A 15618-nucleotide genomic window follows, 5' to 3' on the forward strand; every position below is an offset into this window, starting at 1 on the left:
TGGAGGCGAATAATACGAAATGCTTGTTTTCTACATCTAAATTGTAACACGTGTAACAAGAAATTCTTTCCAAGATCACTTAGTAATAATTAAAGCTGCATTTTTGTTCTGAAATTAATTAAGAAGCAACCAGGGCGCTGATTGTAATATAATAAAGGTCGAATCGATATTAATTGCTTCTGTGACGTGTACAGAGATAAGTGATTACTACAAACCATTACCGGCGTCCCTTAGAAAACCTGTTAGTCATGTAATCTACCAAACGAGTGGATCAGTTTGATGTAAGACGCTTGGTAATCATTAAAATTGCAGAGTTATTTACAGTGCCACATGGATTCAATCCGTTTTTCGTCATTAATCGTTACCGGAAAAACATTGCTTCACATGCATTACACTTATTTTTTTCTTATTAATCACGTTTCACTTGCAACCGGCAGAATAAACGATTACCGTATAATTTCAAAAATGATACACTTAATATATTTTTAGTTTCATTATATGAAAAACAGTTAATGTTTCTTGCGTTGCGTTCAATTGATATTACACACCCGATTCTTTTACGGGAAACGAATGCGTAACGTCTACACCTGTACATGGCATTACGAATTACGGCTTAAAATAGGTGCGAACACTCCATACATACTAAGAGCCAGTCGTGATTAAAATTAATCTAATAGAAGATAACTCTAACATAATACTCTTTTCAGAAAAAGTTTGCATCAATTTCCTTCGGAATTTTCATGTAATTTTAAGAAAATGCCTCACTGATATGACGCAGAATATATTTTCGGAACAAGAGAAAAGCTGTCACTGTAAAAGCAAACCGGGTTTTCCTTTGTTGAAGCGGTATCCATAACCCATTTGTCAACCCTGACTTAATAAACACTACCTATCCATAGAAAGGGGTCCTCTAATTAGCCTTAATGACGAACTTAAACAGGTGGTATTTGTTGCAAATTATTAAAAATCAAAAGCTCAAAAATGTGCAGATATCTTATCTATGTACAATTAATTGCAAAACAAGAAGTCTCAATCTTGAAAACTGTAGGAGGATTATCCGTATAACAGGGGTACCATATATGAAATATTATGCGCAAATACGAGGAAAATCAACAGATAGTATTTTTTGCAAAAATTATCAAAAATCAAAATCCAAGTAATGTGCACATCTCTGATATAAGTACAATTGAATTGCATAACAAACACTTCCTAACTTGAAAAATATAGGAGGAGTTATCAGTACAATAGGGGTTCCCTTTTGGCAGCCGTCCGCCCGCCAATTTCACTTTTTCAATAAACGGATTCTTCCTTTGGAAAACACGGTCAAAAATTGTCGAAATACACTTTTGATCCGATTCGTAGTTTATACTTTTTACACATACTCGCTAAATTTTGAGGTACCCCTTAACGTTTTTAATGCAATCATGAAAAATCTTATATTGATAACTAATACTATTTACAGCAGTATACATGAATATACTATATTAAACTAGTATTTTTTATGTAATCAGTAGATGAATTAGTCTTAGAATGAAAAATACCTAACCAGTCGAGGAAACTGTTCTGAAAATTCCGCTAACGCCCATGTATAATGTACAAATGAGTTAAAATAAATTTTGATACAGAAATAAACAGTTTAACATTAGCATTACGTGCTTGGATACTAATCACTAGTACTTTACCTTATAGATAACACAAAAATTAAGGTACAGCACAACCAGGGAGGCAATGAGCCCTTCAGCTGACAGAAATCCTAATAGGTTCCTATGCATGACCCCGCCTACCCCGGGGGAAAAGTCGTAGGCACAAATCCTATTTCCAGGATAAAACTTGTATTCGGCAGCAACTCCGAAGAAAGGAAAGATCAGCTGAAGTAATGTAAGACACAGTGTGGCAACCATGAACACGTGAATTGAAGAGCTTGAGACATGGGCTCTGTAATATAGCGGCTTTATGGTGGCCAAATATCTACATCCTGCTAGAATAATGACAACCCAAGCCGACCAAATCATCATGGACGTCGCAAACCAGCCGAGGACGTTACATAGATTTCGCCCCATGAGACATCCACATTTTATCCATCCCCCGATCCACATAACGGAATACAGGAGTGCTGTTACAAAGTCATTGATGGCCAGAACTATAACACAGGTATGGTCCACACTCACGCACTTTGGGCGGATTTTGATCAAAATGTAGACAGCCGCTGCGTTTAAAACTAAAGTTAACAAGAGAACGATTGGGAGCTCGGCTTTTGATAAGTCAAAGTGACACTGATGACACGAATTTATATTGGTCTGGTTCCAATGTAAAATCTTCGTGGAATTATTCATCCCCAACAATATCTAACGGCCTATGTTCTCTGACATAAGCTTAGTATGTGCCTTTACATCAAATTATCGAGCACACACCTTTCACAAATTGGAATTTATTGACAACGGTTTTTTTTTATAGGATAAGCTTTTGTCTGTTCATCAAGTCTTAAGGCATGGCTTTTAGTCGATCGATTATTATAAATATCTCATCAGCGAAATCTTTGCAACCAACTTTTCCATGATACGACAAAATTCAACGTTCGTATGTCCTTTTTTCTTTTTATTGTTTGATGGTTATGCATTTATTAGACAGAAATAAATTTATTTTCTTCGGATATATGTGTATATTTAAGTACAAAGGAATTATTCTTTTAGTATTATGAGGTGATGAATTACGTTCAGGGGTGATCAAACCAAATAAAGAATGGAGGGCTTTATGATATAAAGCTATTTGACTATGCCCGATCATATTTAATCAGCTCATTATATTCAAAGATATATTCCTTATTACTTATATATTTTATATTTTTCAGCAATTCCACGATTAAATATTTAATTTGATGGTAAACGTAAATTGTGGACGAATATTCATTAGTGAATAGTTTAATCGTTCTCGAAGACTGCCTGTGGCGTAATATCGCGATACCGTTAGAACTAAATATGCTGTATGTCTTCTCTTTTCTACATCTTGAATCACCAATAAAGCAATTCACATACTGTGGGTATAATTTCTTTACAAGTAATTAGCTTTCCAAAAAGCTTGCCTGACTAAACAAAATTATTCAATGGAAGCATGCATGTATCAATTAGGCTATCTTATCAGTATTGAATTTTAATTTTTGCTGCTGATCATAAATTTATAAACGGAACGTGCAAATTCAAGATGAAATGTCAGCGTTTTCTTCGACCTAGAACATGTACATATATATCACTTGAAATTCAATTATTTTATTAATTTAATTTTTTTTAGGAATGTACACATATCATATAAATGCATGCAAGTTTGAAAGCTGGATTTTAAAAAGTCATTTTTTAAAATTGTATTTGTTATATTAAGATGCAAAATCAACTGAAATGCATTTTTAAAAATTTTCAACCAAATGAAATATTAAAGGGTACACAAACACGTATTGTTTTTAAATGTGTGTGATCAGCTTCATCAAAATCATCTTGACAAGCATTTAAAAAAGGGTGAATTCTCAAATTCATGAAAAAACTGTAACTTCAATTCAATAAGAATTACTTGTTTGCAGTTTCATTTATTACATGCTCCTACAAAAGTGGAGGGGAGGGGAAGCAAATCCATGATATTTCCATTTATCATATAAAATTAAGAAAAGTGCCAGCTGCAAAAAAAGGTGGGGAGGGGGACGCAACCCCCCTCACCCCAACCCCCGATGCTACGTGCCTGTGATGTAAACACACGATGTGCTCTGGGGTATTCGCATGATCCCAAAGGACTCGTCCACCAATCGGCGTGCAAAAACTATGAATGAAACATTATGGCGCGAAGTCCTGCTATTACCCCCTCCCCATGGATGAGTTCATTCGTTTTGTGAACGGGTCAGATGAATTTTTTGACATTTATTTTGTAACAGCTACATGCATGTATATTATACTTTGGATTGGATGTTTTGGAAGAAATCTATCCAATTAACAAACACACATGATTAGTAGTTGTTAAATGTAGTAAAATGTAGTAATTTGTAATTTACACTTGGTATGACACGCGAGTTATGACCCCCTTTCAAGATTAATGAAATCGCCCAACTGAACACAAATCATTTGTCATTGATATTTTCCATCTTTCCAGGTTGTTTTAACTCATCCCTCCTAGCGATGACCCCCTCCCCCTTTTTCACCGTTCAAATATGGTGGAATGCTGATCTATTTTTAAATCAGGATTACACACGTGGTGAACATCCCTTTTACTTGAAAATTATTGCTCGCTATTGTTATTATATCCCATATAACATTTTCATCAATTGTGAATGTAAATGCTGACACCTTAAACATGCATCAGTTAATCTTTTTTGTGAAATATCATGATATTGCTTGATCCCAATGTCTGCACTGTTTCGGAGAATGTAACTTTTAAACCTTAGATATGCCTGACGTCATGACGTCAGGCAATTAAGTCAATATCAAATGAGACAATTTTCGTCTTTAAAATCACTGAGGATTTTTCTGTCCTCAATGTCCCTTTATTCAATTTCCTAACTTTCGCGAGTTTACATAAATGATATCATTTAGTTACTTCTTGGAAAAAGACTATAATTATGTGATTACAACCTATTCAGCAGTTCACATGCATACTTTATGTAAATGGCACAGCTCATTACAACCACTGTTAATGTTTATATCAATTAAACCAAAACGTGGTATTGGTGAATATTACGATATATAAATTTTGTGTATATAATGTGATTAATCCACTGTATTCAAATGCTGAATTACAAATATTCTATATGCGTATAAACAAAACTTAAGATAAACTTACGTCACCTTTACCGACTGTGTAAGTGTTGGGTAAATTGTCCTAGCTAAACACTTTCCTAGTTACAAACTTGAGTCAAAGAATGTACTCACTCAAATGCGATAAAAATTCCACTAATTGGAACGAAAAACTACTTATTCTAAATTGTAGCCCTACTACTGTGGTGCTGAGGTTCACTTTCAAACAACTAGGTCAATGACCTACTTTTTATGCCAGTGACCTCTAAATGTTTACTGAATGTTTATTGAAAAAAATGTAAAAATTGTCCACCCTTTCTAAGGTTTTCCTTTCTTTTTTTTTTTGTTTTTGTAATTATTAGATATAATAAAACAATTTGTTGGTTGCAAAATGATAAAATATGACTAGCTTTACTAGTTTCAGATTTTAAAGAATCGTTTTAAGCTCATATTTTAAATTTCCCTTAGTCCGAATTTTCTCTATCAATTTTCAAAATTCTACCAATTTTTGCTCAGAGTATTACCAAACACTGACTAATAGGAGCTCCAAACCATTGATTGCCTAAAACAACTTTTATTGTCTGTATTCTTTTGACATGAACATTATATAAAGTCAGTGATCATATTTTCCAGATATTCTATCTGGAAGTAATTTTAAGTATTTTAAAGATTTTTCCCATCGCGTGCCAGCTAATGATAAAAAAAATACACGATATAATAAAACAATAAAATATGTAAAATGATATGGAAAAATACGTAGAAACTTAACTTTTGCAACTACATTGCTACAGAAAGTTTTTAAGAGAAAAGTTTTTGAGAGAAAATAAGAACATGAAAAAATTAGTCCGAATTTCCTCTGTTTTAGTTTTCATCTTCCTTTTTAATAACATATCTTCCTCAAATTAACAAAACATGGATATCAATATTGATTTTTGTTAATTAAAGCTGCTTGGTCCGATTTTTTGGTAATTACAGTATAAAAATTTTTTTCATACAAATCATTTATCTTAGAAAGTTATGGACTTTCTCCTATTTACACCAGCAAACTCAGTCTCCTTTCAAAGTTAGAAATATTCAAAGTAAGTAAAAATAATTTCTCTTTGGGCAAACGAAAAAACAAACCAAAATGCATCACGGGAATGTTTAGAAAAGGAAACCGCTTGGTTTCGTCCCCCGAATGATTGGGGTTATTCAACACGCATGCTATGCATCGATTGTAAAGAAAGCAGACTTTAGAAATATTAGCGAACAAAACGTACAAATGTTTATTTGTAATTTGTCTGATCATTTCGACCTTTTATTCGAAGCGATGTCAAATTCGTAATACAACCATACCCGTCTCGTCGTCAGGGGTAAAATTTAACATGAGGCGAAATATTGCAGTACCTTTTAATGACGTTTGTTTTGTTTGCAAATTTTGTACGTATTTTTCTTTATTGAAATTTGGCATAATTGACGGGTAAAACTACTGCAATGTCTCTTATTATACATATACTAAGCATAGCCATCGTTTAAAAACGTGCATAAAATTTGATATAAAATCGGACCAAGCAGCTTTAATTAAATAATTATTGTTATTTTATGTTTTTAAAACAACATTTGACTTCAGGTATTGAACTTCGTAGAAATATTTCTTGAAATCTCAAACCCTGAGTAAACGTAATCCATAAGCACTATCTTGTAAGTATCTCCCAGGACGTTTGGGTATAGTCAAGATGGTTAGGTGGTTGAAATGATTTAGATTTTACCCTATGTCTTCTGTACTTTTACGTTCTTTTATTTATATACACGCGCCACCTTGAATATTGTATCGGTATATTTACTTCTACTCTCATGAAAGGGATCAAGCACTTCATTATATAAATAAACAACATATTAAGTAAAAAAAAATGATTTAATACCAATCCATTTATATTTGATCAAAGAAATAAACAATTTATTCTTTTTTACCTTTTAACATTAGTAAAGACATTTTTAACTTTGCATTCTGTTACAGTATCAGACATATACTTAAGCAGGACTTTAGCAAGTCTGCTTAAGTCCTCCTTAAGACCCTACTGAAGTAAAAATGCTTTATGTTACGAGCCCCTGATGAACTCGGCCATATATCATGATTTCACATTTTAGGTACATGTAGAGGGCTTCGGCAATATCGTAACCATGTATTCAGTTTATCTACCCTTGCTGTGGATGTAGAGAAGATTTTCTCAGATTTATACATTTTCACTACAGTCATTATTGGCCACGTCCTATGGCCTGAACCCTTGACCCAGGAGCAATGAATTTCTCAATTTTGGTAAAGTGTTTCATAAACTTTCAGCTTATTTCCAAGTAGAGTCAGGTGGAGAAGAAGATTTTCTATGATTTAATACATTAAACTATATGGTCAAGTGTACTATCTGATTATGTTAGATTGCGAAGATGTGCTCAACACCATTGAAGGTAACAAGGGACAGTTTCGAATAAAGTACCCGTCAATAATTTTGTAAAATTGAGTTGTTGTACTTGAAGGATTTTGAGTGTTGATAAAATTCATGAAATGATTTTTAATGATTATCGTTAGTTAGAGGGGTGTCTCTTGTTGAAATTGATATGCAATATGTAGGCCCCTTATGTTAGGTACATGAGAATCAGAAGTAAAATGCGAAACCTGCGGCTGACTGTTGTGCTGACTTTACACAGTGAAATTGCAAGTTACAGACGGGAGGTAAAATAACACGAAAAGTAGGTGGATGTAAACTATACACCGGTAAGTTTGTGACATGTGATAGTGCAACATGCACGCGGTACGGAAGGTCAACCCTCTGCAGGGAATTAGGTGGGGGAGGTCTAAAAAGCTGAAAAATCGTGAAAAATTAGCAAAATATGAAAGGGTCAAAATCTCATAAAAACCAGTATGTAGAGAATTTTACAGGCTTTGGTTAGTAATTTTCTTCAGAAATTGGTGAATGGCCTTATACAGAGTGAATTAAAGGTATTTGTGCTGAATGGGAACTGAGGAAATTCTAGTTACAGAGTTCCGAAGGCATGCATCCCTTGGCTACAATGAATTGTATCAAAAAAACTGTGCCTGCCACCTGAAGGTACATAAATTTATTAATTCGTACATAAAACGGATACAGACACACATTAAATCACGACAAGTATTCGTACAATACACGACACTACCATCCTCCCCTACTTGGATATAAAATTACATACTAACCCAATTTTCTTGATGCACAATACAGTTGAAAAGAATAACACCGTATTCATTTTCCAAAATAAAAGGTTCAGGATTTAACCTCAATTAATCTCATGAACAGATAATCAAAATAATTCTCACTTTACAGTCGACAACATTCTGAACACAATTGTCATTTCCCCATCACATACACCGGGAAACGCAAAGGAATATTTCGCGTTCTTTGCGGTCTGCTTGTAGTCTCTATGTCATGTTCACGTTCCACAATTCCAGGTTTCGCGGTATCACTCGGCCACATTTCGATCTTCATATCATCATCTGTAATTGCTTTGGATTCCACATCATTTTGCTTGTCTTCCTGTTGGTCATGTTTTTCAAGGAACTTTTTAACATGAGTAATATTTAGCTTGTGTTCAACCCCATCTGCGTCCAGAGTTAAATTGTTCCAATATTTGGCCTTCACAGTCATCGGCTCTGGTCGGAAAGTTGGAGTCATTTTGTCACGGTTTTGTGTTTGCTTCAGAAGAACTTTATTTTGAGGTGAAATATCGGATTCTGTACTTCCACGCTCAGTATCGCTGTATTCTCTTCCTTTTTTTAAGCTCTGAATCTCTGTCACGAACTTCAAAATCATCAATGTGAAAGTCAAATACTTGCGGTATTTTGGTTCTAATCTTCCTTCCAAACATTAACTCTGCTGGACTGATTACAGTAACTAAATGTGGCGCTGATTGGTAGATCAACAAGCAAGTTTCTAACTTCTTCCAGTTCTTCTTTTCACTCTGTGCAATTCTTATCCTCTTCATAAAGGATCTATTTTGCCTCTCAACTTCCCCATTGGCTTGAGGCCATACGTTTATACTGAATTTGATTTTCGTGCATGAAATATGAAAATACATCACTGACAAATTCAGGACCATTATCAGTGGTAATAGATAATGGCAGTCCATAAACACTTAAGATCTTCTACAAAACAGCTGACAGTTTTCTCTCCTGTTGTGGATTTCATTATTTCAACAATCTTGTATCTGTAATAGTAGTCAACAAGAACAAACAACGAATCTCGTGAAGGTAATGGACCCCAAAAATCTGCTGCTAGGTGCTCCCATGGTGCACTTGTTAACTGAGTTCTGTTCATCGGTTATGGTTTCGCTGGTACATATGTATGCTGACTAGCTGACATCCATAACATGTACGGCATTCTTTTTCAACATCCTTGTCCATGCCAGGCCACCATACTTTGAACCTCAGATTTCTCTTCATAACAACTATGCCGGGGTGTCCTTCATGTCCCAATTCTAATTCTAGTACTCTACTCAGTGATCTTGGAAAAACAATTCTAGTCCCACGTAAAATGACTTGGCCAATCGCACAAAGTTCATTTTTCACAGGTAAGTACTACTTGAATTTAGAACGCTCCTACTGGCCTGAAAGAAGACATCTACGGACATCACACAGTTCTTCATCCGTTTCTGACGCGCATTCAATTTCCTTGGTGGACAGCGCTTTCGGAGTAGCTGCTAACGCAATACTGTGCACACAGTCTTCGATTCCATTCTGTTCTGACGAATTTTCCGTTGGTCTAGAGAGCAATCTTGACAATGGATCTGCAATGTTTCGTTTTCCTGAAATGTATTTCACTACATAGTATATTGATTGTAAGCGCAGAACCCATCGTTCAATCCTAGCGCTCGGCTTGGACCTTGATGAGAAAATACACTCAAGAGGACGGTGGTCTGTCCGTAACTCAAATTTGGATCCTATGAGATAGATATGGAGCCTTTCACACCCCCAGACGATTCCCAATGCCTCTTTCTCTGTTAGCGAATATCTCCTCTCCACAACAGACAAACTTCTACTCGCATACATTATGACTCGATATTCTGAACCTTGTTTCTGAACAAGAACACCTCCGAGACCTACCAGACTCGCATATGTCACTACAATAGTTTGTGCAGACGGATCAAAATATCCCAAAGTTTCAGGCTGGGCTAATTGTTTCTTCAACTCTTCAAAGGCCTTAGTTTGTTCATACTTTCACTTAAACGGAACATTGTTTCTAGTCAGCTTTCTGAGTGGTTCTGCAGTAGTCGCCAAGTTTGGAATAAAACGACCACTGAAATTGACTAGATCTAAGAAACTCCGCACCTCTGAAACAGTCTCTGGTCGACGTGCGTTCAAAATATCGTCAAATTCGTTATGGCCATTCCAATACCATGACTCGACAGAATGTGTCCCATGAACTCTATATGTGTCATGTTGAACTGACACTTATCGGCATTCAACTTAAGTCCTCTTTCACACAATCGCTGAAGAACATTCTCTAATCTCTCTTTGTGTTCCTCTGTTGTTTTACCATGAACCACAAGGTCATCAAATATACTTTGCACTCCATCACATCCATCCATTGTTTGCTGTATAATCTTGTTATACATCTCTGTCGCACAACTTTCACCAAACATAAGTCTCTTGTAAAGATACATTCCCTTTTGCGTCATGAATGTGGTGATGTGGTGACATTTAGGATCCAGTTCTATCTGAAGATAAGCTAGCTTAATGTCTAGTTTTGAGAACACGGTACTTTGATTGAAATCTTGCAGAACTTCTTCCACGGTAGGTATAGGTATTGCTCACGCATGACAGCTTGTTTTGCTTTTCTCATGTCCACAAATAATCGAATGTCATTTCTCTTAAGCACAACAACAACTGGCGAGACCCATGGACTTGGTGCCTCAACCTTCGCTATGATATCCTGTTGTACTAGCTCATCAAGCTTATTCTCCAATTTTCCCTCAGATGACATGCGATTCGTCTAAGGGGCTGTACCACAGGTGTCACCCCCGGATCAATCGGAATCAGTCGATAGTCCTTCAGTTTTCCAATGCCGGTAAAACACAATGGAAACTTTGACATCAACTCAGTTTTTCTCTCATTCACACTGTTACCATTAGCTAACTCAAGTTTCAAAAGTCCAAGTTTCAGAGCTGTGTTTTTCCCCAGAATACCAGGTGCCTCCTCTTGAATCACAAAAAAGTCTGTGTTTACACTCTTTCCGTTGCACAAGCTCACATCTGCTTGGAAGCTTCCAATAACTGTTAGAGGTTTTCCACCATACGCAAACAATTCCTTCGAGGACCTCTTACTAATGCACTTTACTCTGTTGACCTTCAGAGATTCCCATAACTTATGGTCCATGACGTTGACTATTGTTCCAGAGTCAACTAACAAATGCACCTGCACTCCTCCTGCAGTTACATGAACAAAACTGTCCTTTGATCCACTGCTACTTGTACTGAATGCATAATGTTCCTCTGTATTATGGCTCACATCATCAACAGATCGTACTCTATACCTTGATGGCTTCCGTTTGGAATGTTTCTTTGAGTTTCCAGTTTTGCACATTTTTTTTCGAAATGTCCGACCTTCCCACACTTGTTACACGATCGCTTCAATGTCGGACATCCAGGGTCCTTCTTCATGCGTCTTCTCCTCTCACAAGCATAGCATATTGGGTTAATCATGTGTTTATTCTTGTGCTCATGAGGCATGATTTTCTGATGACTGTTGAGAATCTTTCCCCTCCATGACCTGAGCTTGCTTATCTTCAAATTCCATTGCCTGGGCCGTTTGTCTCAATTTTTCTAGTGTCAAGTTTTTGATCTCTAATAATTTCCTACGGAGTCTGTGTGAAATACACTTCTCAATCACTTGATCTCTTATCATTTCATCCGTCCTCCTCCGAAGTTACAGTACTCTGCTTGCTCGCGTAAACGAGTAATGAACTGTTCTATGGTTTCGTTTATCTGTTGGCCCGTTGATCTGAATAGTGATCGTTCGCAAGGAACATTTGTCATAGGTGAAAAATGGTCTGTTAATAACTTACACGCAACGTCCTACACAGTCTGGTTTTCACCTGGATCCGTTTCCGCGAGTGTGAAGTAAATATCTTGTACCTCATTTCCTGCTGAGTGTACAAGGAGAGCTTTCTTCTGATCTGCCCTCGTCACGCCTTTCCCCACTGCGTACAGCTCGAAACCGCGCAGCCATTTCTTCCACCGAAATTCCACATTGTTCACATTCGGGTGGAATCTCTGGATACCACCAATTTCAATCGATTTCATCTTCACCTCAGACAATTTGGTTTATCCTCGTCGCCAATGTACGATCTGATTATGTTAGATTGCGAACATGTGCTCAACACCATTGAAGGTACATACATTTATTAATTTGTACATAAAACGGATACAGACACACATTAAGTCATACGACAAGTATTCGTGCAATACACGACACTAAATCAAGGGCCATAAAGTTTTAAAATTGATGTAGAGGGCTATATGGACATCATAGTTATGCATTTCAGTTTTTCTCAAATGTATATAGGGAAAAGATTGATATGTTCACTATATGGCCATATTGGCCAGTCCTATGGCCTGGACTCCTGTTAATTCTAAAGTACATTATCAGGCTAATTTTTAAAAGTAACAATATTTTGGATTTTCCATATAATAGCATGCAAAAAGCAATTAATGCTTGTAAATAGTCATATTAGTATATATTTTCCATTGAAACTATTTATCTAAATAGGAAAATATCTTGGAACATCGGATAAAATTGTTGAATTGCGTAGTGGAAATCTTCACATGGTGGAGATAAACATTTTTTTTTAAGAATAAAGGTTGCGTCTTACCTTATCAATAAATCAGTAACTGTCTCTGAATAATTAATTCAATAATTCTAAAGCAGAAAATTAAGAAATTTATATACACTTTGATAATTCATGCGGGTTATGAATTTATTTTACATAACCTGCGTTATTTCTGCGAAGTTTCAACATTCATACCTGCAGACTTACGAAAGAAAACCTTTAATTGTTTAAATATAATTACATAGTACACCATGCATTATCTCCTCTAATACTTTTTTAAAAGCAAATCGATTGGGATTTAAAGGTCAATAGATGTGTGACTCTAACAATTGTGGGGATTGATTCCATTATATTTAGGAATGTATTCATTTTGCAAACGGTAGAAAAATATTTTTGTCCAAGAGATAATATTAAAACCCAAATATCTATTTATACAACATAACGAGATGATGAATACTTATATTGTAGAAAAACTAAAAATATTGTCAAGATATATGCTCTTCCAAAAACAAACTTATACTATGGAGGGTAATCGTGTTCAAAAATCCAGACCTGTAAACTTGTAAATCCGATTACGCAATCGTCTGGGTGTGTGAGCCTGAGTATGAATGAGTGTAATTTTGATCGTATAACCTATACAAGTATAAGCTTTCTAAAAGGCTTGCCTGACTAAACAAAAAAATTATTCAATGGAAGCATGCATATACCAATTAGGCTAATCCTAGTAATGCGTCAATGACACACTCACGATAGTTCTCGGAAGAAGGTTTTCCCCGTCTTACAATTGGGTGCAGGTTACCGTTTCATAGTCAGATGTACCCTTTAATTAACATCATTAGGCCTTACTTTCAACAGCTACTGAGAGACCGGATCAAAATACTTTGCCGGAATTCGTCTCCAATTAGAATGACGTTTCTTTCGGATAATGGAGAGCAGTACATCTTTAGACAAAATGTCTGTAATAATGAATTTATTCATAGAAAAAAAACACGTCGACCATTGCTACCCAGACACATCGTCATCCATTAGAAGTCACAGCATCCTCCAATTAAACATTGTGATAATAATGAAATAAAGGTATTTGGTCGTTATACATCATCGCTAAAGGACAATGATGCACACAGTCAACCATTTATTATGCACACATTCAACCATTTATTATGCACTGCAACCTTTACAGGCATTCAAGAGAGAGTGAGCGAGAAAGTGTACAAAGCAGAGGGTCAAGGTCATTGGTGATCATTGACTATGACATGAGTTACAGTAGACTAAATATTTGTTTAATGACGAAGATGGAAGTTTTAAGGAAACACGATTTGCAGAATTCGACACCTGTACTTTATAAAGGTACATAATTCATGCAAGGGTCCCCTGAGATCGTCAATGATCATTTTGCTCAAATTTCAATCATTCCTAAACCATTATTAATCACCAAATCAGGCTTTAAATTTCAACTTTCAACGTTGTGAACTGTACATGTAGTTTAAGTTTATTTAAAAAACTTACCAGAAGGAATGTAAAAACAAAAACTTTAAAAATGCTTAGAAATCATCTTTTATGAAAGTTACGAATACATTTGGTGTCAGAACCTATATATTCAATACGTGTCAGATTGTCCAGTTATCAGTGTTTATTGGTGTTTGCTAAAGCAAACGATGTATGTATCAATTATAGACTTAAAACTACAGGTAAGGGCCCATATCTATGCGTGAAAGTATGAATACCATCGTAATGTCAAAAGTACTTGATTTCCCTTTTGGTGCTCTTCCACATAATGTCAAAGAACGATTTGTTTGCATAGTTTGCGTTCAAACATTTTGCTGCAGTTTGATTCTCGTTTGTATTTGTATTTGAACTCACTTTGATTAAACAACGATCGATAACTCATATACAATTATGTACAGTATCGGTAAAATTAAAGGAAAAATGTTTTCTGATGTTCATTCAATATTCAATAATGATTGTATGTATCTAACTGTTAATCAAGGGTCACCCTAAGGGAAATGGCTTAACAAGTAAGAAGCAACAAAAAGTAACTGTTTAATAATAAAGAGCCCTTTAATTAGATAAACTGAATGTGAACCGTAACGGTTATGACAGCAAACAAATAGGGTACTACAACCATCCAGTAGATTAAAAAGTAGACCTTCTTATGCGCTTGTAGTGTACGCTGATTGTTAATCTGTCGTAAATAAAATCAAAAATGTTTAAAACCTAAGCATCCAGATAAAATCTTTTAAAAAGTATTATACCTTCTTATTGGACTATACTGCAAAGTAAATTGCTAATCGATCGTGAGTAAAATTCAAAATGTTATAAACCTATTAGAACCATCCATCTAGGTAAAAATTATTTTAAATGTAGACCTTCTCATATGCCTGTAGCGTAGTAAAATATAATCTAAAGATAAATAAAAGAAATAAAATTATATTTAACCTTATAATAATATACTCGACAGTATACTTTAATATAATTTAAGGTAAACGTTACTCAAAATGACAAAAAAATTCCAATGATGCGATGAAAAATCATCTATTGTATGTGAAAGACCTATCATGGTAGTGCTATTTTTCACTTTCAAAAAAGTAGGTCAATGACCTACTTTTTGAGATAATGGCCATTGAATATTTTTTGAAAATTTAAGAAAAGACCCTAAAAATTTTACACTATGATTAAGATTTTCTTAATTGTAAAAATAATAATAAATGCTAAACTCTTTTGAAAATAAAATACAGTTTATGAATAGCAGTGACACTTAACAGACATAAAACATTAAGTTTTCATTCACAATTTTTATAAATATTCCAGTCCGAATTTCCTCTTTTAGTTTTCAAATTCCTTCCCTTTTTCAATTTCACAAAAAACTGAATGATTATAATCCTAAAACATTTATAGCATTAAACTAATTTGTTGACCTTACTCTGCAGGCATAAACGATATATGAGGTCAATAATCAAAATTTTGAGAGATGATGTCTTATCGTTTTTAAGCATTTTTCAATATTTTTGTAGTGTGCG

General features: G+C 35.1%; 1 protein-coding gene across 1 annotated transcript in view; it reads left to right on the forward strand.

Moving 5' to 3' along the window:
- Window positions 1-1688: 1688 nt before the first annotated feature.
- LOC128180706 (uncharacterized) overlaps window positions 1689-15618 on the forward strand; it is a 41599-nt gene continuing 27669 nt past the window's right edge. The window contains exon 1 of the mRNA XM_052848870.1: window positions 1689-2151. The gene's annotated coding sequence lies outside the window, so the exon portion shown is untranslated. The remainder of the gene's footprint in view (window positions 2152-15618) is intronic.

This window comes from Crassostrea angulata, chromosome 1 (assembly GCF_025612915.1).
Source record: "Crassostrea angulata isolate pt1a10 chromosome 1, ASM2561291v2, whole genome shotgun sequence".
Classification (NCBI taxonomy): Eukaryota; Metazoa; Mollusca; class Bivalvia; order Ostreida; family Ostreidae; genus Magallana; species Magallana angulata.